At 40.1% G+C, this 8,484-nt stretch overlaps 1 non-coding gene across 1 annotated transcript; it reads right to left on the bottom strand.

Moving 5' to 3' along the window:
• Positions 1 to 5,492: 5,492 nt before the first annotated feature.
• Positions 5,493 to 5,596, bottom strand: LOC130977999 (small nucleolar RNA R71). The gene has a single exon (XR_009085663.1). It is a non-coding gene; the product is annotated as a small nucleolar RNA R71 (small nucleolar RNA).
• Between the last annotated feature and the right edge of the window lie 2,888 nt (positions 5,597 to 8,484).

Genomic DNA, 8,484 nt, shown 5'->3' with positions numbered 1-8,484 from the left:
TTCTTACTCCTTTCCATGGCAAGCTGTATGTTGGGCATCACCGTTGTTAGTGGCTACAGTCCCGTCCTCTCAGTGAAAATGTTCAACGCGCTCTGTCCCAGAATGGCTATTCAGCTGTCAGTTCTCGATCATGTCAGAATAGAATCCAGTGATTCTTTTGCGTCTGTCACTAACGCCCCACAATTGCGAGTATGAAGCTCGTCACAGTCATTCAATCCTTGAATCCTACTCAGAATACCACAGACAAGGTTTACACCTTCCGGATTCTCTTGAATGCCGCCATCAATTCTAGCTTATACCACGAAGATTCTGATTAAGGAATCCAAGAGATAAACATTCAAGCCTTGTTTGCTTGTAGAACGGAAGTGGTTGTCAGGCACGCGTTCATAAGTGAGAATGATGATGAGCGTCACATAATCATCACATTCATCATGTTCTTGGCTGCCAATGAATATCTTAGAACAAGAATAAGCTGAATTGAATAGAAGAACAATAGTAATTGCATTAATACTCGAGGTACAGCAGAGCTCCACACCTTAATCTATGGTGTGTAGAAACTCCACCGTTGAAAATACATAAGAACAAGGTCTAGGCATGGCCGAATGGCCAGCCTCCCAATGATCTAAGAACTAGACGTCCAAAGATGATCCTAAGATCTAAAGTGATCAAAAGATGAAAATACAATAGCAAAAGGTCCTATTTGTAGAGAACTAGTAGCCTAGGGTTTACAGAAATGAGTAAATGACATAAAAATCCACTTCTGGGCCCACTTGGTGTGTGCTTGGGCTGAGCATTGAAGCTTTCATGTGTAGAGACTTTTCTTGGAGTTAAACGCCAGCTTTTGTGCCAGTTTGGGCGTTTAACTCCCATTCTTGTGCCAGTTCCGGCGTTAAATGCCAGAATTCTTAAGCTGACTTGGAATGCCTGTTTGGGCCATCAAATCTCGGGCAAAGTATGGACTATTATACATTGCTGGAAAGCCCAGGATGTCTACTTTCTAACGCAGTTGAGTGTGCGCAAATTAAGCTTTTGTAGCTCCAGAAAATCCACTTCGAGTGCAGGGAGGTCAGAATCCAACAGCATCTGCAGTCCCTTTCAGCCTCTGAATCAGATTTTTGCTCAGGTCCCTCAATTTCAGCCAAAAAATACCTGAAATCACAGAAAAGCACACAAACTCATAGTAAAGTCCAGAAAAGTGAATTTTAACTAAAAACTAATAAAAATATAATAAAAACTAACTAAAACATACTAAAAACATACTAAAAACAATGCCAGAAAGCGTATAAATTATCCGCTCACCACAACACCAAACTTAAATTGTTGCTTGTCCCCAAGCAACTGAAAATCAAATAAGATAAGAAGAAGAGAATATGCAATGAATTCCAAAAACATCTATGAAGATCAGTATTAATTAGATGAGCAGGGCTTTTAGCTTTTTGCCTCTGAACAGTTTTGGCATCTCACTCTATCCTTTAAAATTCAGAATGATTGGCTTCTATAGGAACTCAGAATCCAAATAATGTCATTGATTCTCCTAGTTAGGTATGATGATTCTTGAACACAGCTACTTTATGAGTCTTGGCCGTGGCCCAAAGCACTCTGTCTTCCAGTATTACCACCGGATACATACATGCCGTAGACACATAATTGGGTGAACCTTTTCAGATTGTGACTCAGCTTTGCTAGAGTCCCCAATTAGAGGTGTCCAGGGTTCTTAAGCACACTCTTTTTGCCTTGAATCACGACTTTATTTTTTTCTTTTTCTTTTTCCCCCTTTTTTTCGTTTTTTTTTGTATTCATTGCTTTTTCTTGCTTCAAGAATCATTTCTATGATTTTTCAGATCCTCAGTAACCTGTTTCCTTTTTCATCATTCTTTCAAGAAAGTATTGCCACCACATCAAAATAATTAATTTGTTATAAAATTCAAAATTCATGCAATTCTTATCTTTTTCAATTAAGAACATTTTTCATTTAAGAAAAGTGATGGATTCATAGGACAATCATAACTTTAAGGCATAGACACTAAGACACTAATGATCATGTAATAAGACACAAACATAGATAAACATAGGCATAAAAATTCGAAAAACAGGAAAATAAAGAACAAGGAAATTAAAGAACGGATCCACCTTAGTGATGGCGGCTTGTTCTTCCTCTTGAAGATCTTATGGAGTGCTTGAGCTCCTCAATGTCTCTTCCTTGCCTTTGTTGCTCCTCTCTCATGATTCTTTGATCTTCTTTAATTTCATGGAAGAGGATGGAATGTTCTTGGTGCTCCACCCTTAGTTGTCCCATGTTGGAACTCAGTTCCCCTAAGGTGGTGTTGATTTGCTCCCAATAGTTTTGTGGAGGAAAGTTGATGCCAAGGCATCTTAGGCTAGTTTCACTAGCATTTTTCTGTTAGTTTTAGTTGTTTTATGCATTTTCTTGAGCTTAAAGTAACCAAGAATGGTTAAATGAACCACAAAGCAATGAACCATCCAAGCAATATAATTTTGATGCAAATTCCATGAGTTTTAGTTATATTACTTGAATGCTATGAATGGAAGATTTCTCATGAAATTGTGCAAGACTTTGATGCAATTGTTTGGATGATTTCAGGGAAGAAGAGGCTAGGCAAGGAAGCAACAAAATCAATAAAGGATGCTTGAAGATCACATGTGCCAAGCCATATAATGCTGAAACTGGCGTTTAACCTCCAGTTTAACCTCAAACTGGAAGTTAAACGCCAGAATAAGAAGTGCACCAAAAGCTGAAAGTGGCGTTTAACCTTTAGTTTAAGGTTAAACTGAAGGTTAAACGCCAGAATCATGAAAGCTGAGAAAAGAGGAAACTGGCGTTTAACCTCCAGTTTGACCTTAAACTGAAGGTTAAACGCCAGAATGAGAATGGCACCAAGGGAGTGTTTCCACGTTTAACCTCCAGTTTGAGGTGTGTTTCCACGTTTAACCTCCAGTTTGACCTCAAACTGGAGGTTAAACGTGTTCGAACCATATTATGCACTAGGAAGCCACTCTCACGTTTAAGCTCCAGTTTGACCTCAAACTGGAGCTTAAACGTGTTCGACATTTTTGCTCCTCCAGGTTGCCTTCTCATTTTCCACGTTTAACCTCCAATTTGACCTCAAACTGGAGGTTAAACGTGTTCGACCTATTCCTCTCCTCCAGGGTTTCTTTCTTCATTTCCAAGTTTAACCTCCAGTTTAACCTTAAACTGGAGGTTAAACGTGTTCGATATATTCACTCTCCTGGGTTGCTTTCTTCCAATTCCACGTTTAAGTTTCAGTTTAACCTTAAACTGAAACTTAAACTTCAACTTAAACGCAACCTTTTTAAAGGGTTTCTGGGCCAAAAATATTGAAGTTTAAGTTAGCAATTGAGCACAATTATTAACTTAAACGTATTATGGTGTGAAACCCAAGTGAATATCATGGTTTATGGGATTGGGCCTGAAGAATTGATGAGTCTGGAACTTCAAATTGTTGAGTCTTGTGTCATTACTTGTTTATCACTAAGTTTACTCAATGAATGTTACAGAATTGGATCACAGCCTCATCGAGATTATGGACCATAAGCCTAAAGCAAAAGGAAATCAAGGAAAGGCCTCAAAGCCCAAGAAACACAACAGAAGCTCAATTTAGAAAGTGTATAAATAGGATAGAATTGAAGTTAGTTAGGTTCTTTTTTACCTTTTGACATTTTTTTACACTTGAGAACTTTGGATATTGTGTAATTGAATTCTGAGCTATGAAGCACTAAACCCCTTTCATTGGGTTAGGGAGCTCTATTGTAATTCAATGAATCAATAATAGTTTCATCTTCTTCTTCAATCTTTTCTCTTGAATTTTGTTAGAAAGCTTCTCGATCTAATTCCATTGGGTAGTTGTCTTGGGAAAGAAACTGCCCATAATTGGAATCCTTCGGAACCTTGGGAAAGGAATGATGGATTCATGCTAGAGAAGCTTTCTCACAGTGAATTGGATTGGGGTTTGGATGGATATTGTGACATGTAATCCTACCAAATTGTGGTTCATGAAACTGTGTGGTATAATCAGTGATCAAGCATCATCTCTTCTTATGAACATTTAAACCAAGGGATTGGGAATTTGTTTATTTTTAGAGAGAATTGGTGAGCCAAGGAATTGGGATCCAATCATATAAGATTGCCAAGCAAGATTCAATGAATGCATTGGTTGAGGAAGAGATGAAAATGTTTTGATTCGGAGATTTCAATATCTCCTGACCCCAATGAACCCCACTCTCTGATCTATCCTCTTCTATTCATATTCTACAATTTTCAATTCATGCAATCACCCCAATTCCCTTTTACTTTCAGCAATTTACTTTCTCGCACTTTAATTCTCGCAATTTAAGTTTATGCAATTTCAATTCCTTGCAATTTACGTTTCCTGCTGCATTTACTTTATGCAATTCACATCCAAATGTTGATTCCGCTCAACTAATCAAACTTCTAATTCGAATTGCTCACTCAACCAATCCTTGTGGGATTCGACCTCACTCTATTGTGAGTTTTTACTTGACGATAACCGGTGCACTTGCCGGAAGGAATTTTGCCGCTCGTGCAATTTCCTAAATCGTAGCATAACAAGTTTATGCGCATCAAGTTTATGGCGCCGTTGCCGGGGATTGGTTTTCGATTGACAATTCTCAAATTGGAAGTTAACTAGATTGAGCATTTTTCTTGTTTTGTTAATTTAGTTCAAGTTACTTGTTGAAATTCTAATTTCTGCACTCTGTTACTTGCTTTTTCTTTCTTATGCCTTTCAATTCTAGCAACTAACTCACTAACCCACTAACTATTTGAATTAATACCTCAACTGCTCTAACCATACTCTTCCATTAACCAAGAGTATTCCACTTGTTTGTTGCTTGTGGTGTGTTCTTGTATGACAGGTAGAAGAGGAGAGACATCAACTCCTCCATATACCGAACCAGAGAGGACCCTTCATAGACTTAGAAGGGAAGCAAGAGGGAAGAGAGTATTGAGAGAAGAAGAATCTGAAGGAGAATCGGAGGACAATTTTGAGGAAGCTCTAGATCTCAACATGGATAGAGAAGTTCACAACCATGAGAGGGTTGATGGAAACAATGCCATTCCTGAGAGGAGGGTTCTTGGTTCATACATAAACCCAACCTCTGGGAATTGTGGTAGCAGCATTCATAAACCACCCATTCAGGCCAACAATTTTGAACTCAAACCACAGCTAATAGCACTGGTGGAGAACCATTGTTCATTTGGTGGGAGTGCTAATGAAGATCCAAACCAACATCTCACCAAATTCCTGAGAATTTGCGACACTGTGAAGTCCAATGGAGTCCAGGAAGATGCCTATAAACTGCTCTTGTTTCCATTTTCACTTAGGGACAAGGCAGCTAAGTGGCTGGAATCATTCCCAAGGGACAGCCTAACAACATGGGATGAGGTGGAGAGCAAGTTTCTGGCACGTTTCTACCCCCCACAAAAGGTCAATAGGCTTCGATCTGAGGTTCAGACTTTTAGACAACAAGATGGTGAGACGCTCTACGAGGCATGGGAGAGGTTCAAAGAATTGACAAGGAAATGTCCACCAAACATGTTCCCTGACTGGGTGCAATTGCATATTTTCTATGATGGACTTTCTTATGAATCAAGGAAGGCTGTAGACCATTCATCAGGAGGTTCATTGAACAGGAAAAAGACTGTGGAAGAAGCCATTGAAGTGATTGAGACAGTGGCTGAGAATGAGTATTACTATGCTTCAGAGAGACACAACACTAAGGGAGTCATGGAGCTGAACCATGTTGATACAATTTTAGCCCAAAACAAGGTGTTTGCCAAGCAACTAGCAGAGCTCACAAGGAAATTGGACACAAAGCAAGTGGCTGCAATACACACACAAGATCAAGAGGAAGTAAGCATTGAAGGAGGTGATTGGGAAGAGGCCAACTATGTGGGAAACCAACAAAGGCAATCATATGATCCACATTCCAACACTTACAACGCAGGATGGAAAAACCACCCAAACTTTGGGTGGGGAAACCAGCAAACCCAACCACAAAACCACAAACCTTACAACCACAACCAACATAACAATTCCACATACCAAAACTCCAACCAAAGATCATACCAAGCCACACAAAACACTTACTCCCAACCACCATATCATGGCCAAAATAATCAACCTGCCCAATCCAATCCAAACCAACAATTTCAAGATCAATTAAACAGGATAGAAAGAATGCTTGCAACCATGAGTCAAGACATAACCGAATTGAAAGCCTTTAAGGAAGAAGTAAATTCCAACTTGCAAAACCAAGGAGCTGCCATCCAGAAGCTAGAAAATCAAATTGAGTACTTGTCTAAGCAAACTCCTGGGCCAAGCGTTTCTCATGCTGCCAAGGCTATTGCAAGGGAAGAATGTAAGGTCATAACCCTCAGAAGTGGAACGAAGCTGAAGGAGATCTCAAAGGAAACCACAGAGGATGAAGAAAAAGAAAATGTGAGAGACAAGGAACAGGGACAATCTTCTACACCGTCTGCAACAAAAGAAAAAGAAAAAGAGGTCCTGAAGCCTTACACACCCAAAGCACCATACCCTCAACGTTTGATGAAAAGAGAAAAGGATGGCCAATTCTCCAGATTTTTGGAGATTTTCAAGAAGCTTCAAATCAACATTCCGTTTGCTGAGGCAATAGAGCAAATGCCACTCTATGCAAAATTCTTAAAGGAATTAATGACCAAGAAGAGAAGCTGGAGAAATGAGGAAACTGTGTTGTTGACTGAAGAATGCAGTGCCATCATTCAACACAAATTGCCTCTGAAATTGAAGGATCCAGGCAGTTTCCAAATCCCCTGTATCATAGGAGAAGTCATGGTGGAGAAGGCCTTGTGTGACTTAGGGGCAAGTATCAATTTGATGTCTCTAACAATGATGAGAAGAATGAAGATTGAGGAAGCCAAACCAACAAGAATGGCCCTCCAATTGGCAGATCGAACTTTTAAATTCCCTCATGGAATAGTTGAGGATTTATTGGTGAAAGTGGGAGATTTTATATTCCCTGCCGATTTTGTGGTGTTGGATATCGAGGAAGAAGCCAAAGCTTCAATAATCCTGGGAAGACCCTTCCTGGCTACTGCTGGAGCCATTATAGATGTCCAAAAGGGTGAACTCACTCTTAGACTACATGATGAGAAATTGGTGTTTAATGTATTCAAGGCAATGAGCTATCCATCAGAATCACTTAAGGAATGCATGAGGGTGGATGTAGTGGACATTGCAGTACAAGAAACCTTTGAGGAAACAACAAAGGAAGTGGCAGAGGAGGAGTTCACCAAGGATATGGAAGTTAGTGACATCAAGGCTGCTGAAACAACCATGCCAAGCATGCCAGAAAGAGTGAAAGAGGAGAAGGAAGCACCAAAACCTGAGCTCAAAGCATTGCCCCCTAATCTCAAGTATGCATACTTGGGTAGTGATGAGAGCCATCCTGTTATCATTAGCTCCGCCCTTAGCCAAGAACAGGAAGAAGAATTGATCAAGGTGCTACAAACCCATCAAGATGCCATTGGATGGACCCTAGCTGATTTGAAGGGGATAAGTTCATCCATATGCATGCATAAAATCTTGTTAGAAGAGGATGCTAGACCCTCCATTCAAGCTTAGAGAAGATTGAATCCCGCCATGAAAGAAGTGGTACAAAAGGAGGTCATGAAGTTATGGCAAGCAGGGGTAATCTACCCCATTTCAGATAGCCCATGGGTTAGTCCCATCCATGTAGTTCCCAAGAAAGGTGGCATAACTGTGGTGCCAAATGAGAGGAACGAACTCATACCCACAAGAACTGTTACTGGGTGGAGGATGTGCATAGACTACAGGAAGCTCAATAAAGCCACCAGAAAAGATCATTTCCCACTTCCATTCATGGATCAGATGCTTGAAAGGCTTGCAGGACATGCTTACTATTGCTTCCTAGATGGATACTCAGGCTATAATCAGATAGTAGTTGATCCAAGAGATCAAGAGAAAACATCATTTGTTTGTCCATATGGAGTGTTTGCGTATAGACGCATGCCCTTTGGATTGTGCAATGCACCTGCAACTTTCCAAAGGTGCATGCTGTCCATCTTTTCGGACATGATCGAAAAGTATATTGAAGTTTTTATGGATGATTTTTCTGTGTTTGGAAATTCTTTTCCTAGCTGCCTACACCACCTTGCCTTGGTGCTTAAGAGATGCCAAGAGACCAACCTAGTATTAAACTGGGAAAAGTGTCATTTCATGGTCACAGAAGGAATAGTCCTTGGCCACAAAGTCTCCAATAGAGGCATTGAGGTGGACAGAGCTAAGGTGGAACTCATTGAAAAACTACCTCCACCAAGTAATGTCAAGGCAGTTAGGAGTTTTTTGGGACACGCTGGCTTTTACAGAAGGTTTATTAGAGACTTTTCTAAAATAGCCAAACCTTTGAGTAACTTGCTTGTCT

Source organism: Arachis stenosperma, chromosome 4, assembly GCF_014773155.1.
Source record: "Arachis stenosperma cultivar V10309 chromosome 4, arast.V10309.gnm1.PFL2, whole genome shotgun sequence".
Taxonomy (NCBI): Eukaryota; Viridiplantae; Streptophyta; class Magnoliopsida; order Fabales; family Fabaceae; genus Arachis; species Arachis stenosperma.
Note: the sequence above shows the minus strand (reverse complement) of the source record. Positions and strands in the feature narration are given on the sequence as shown.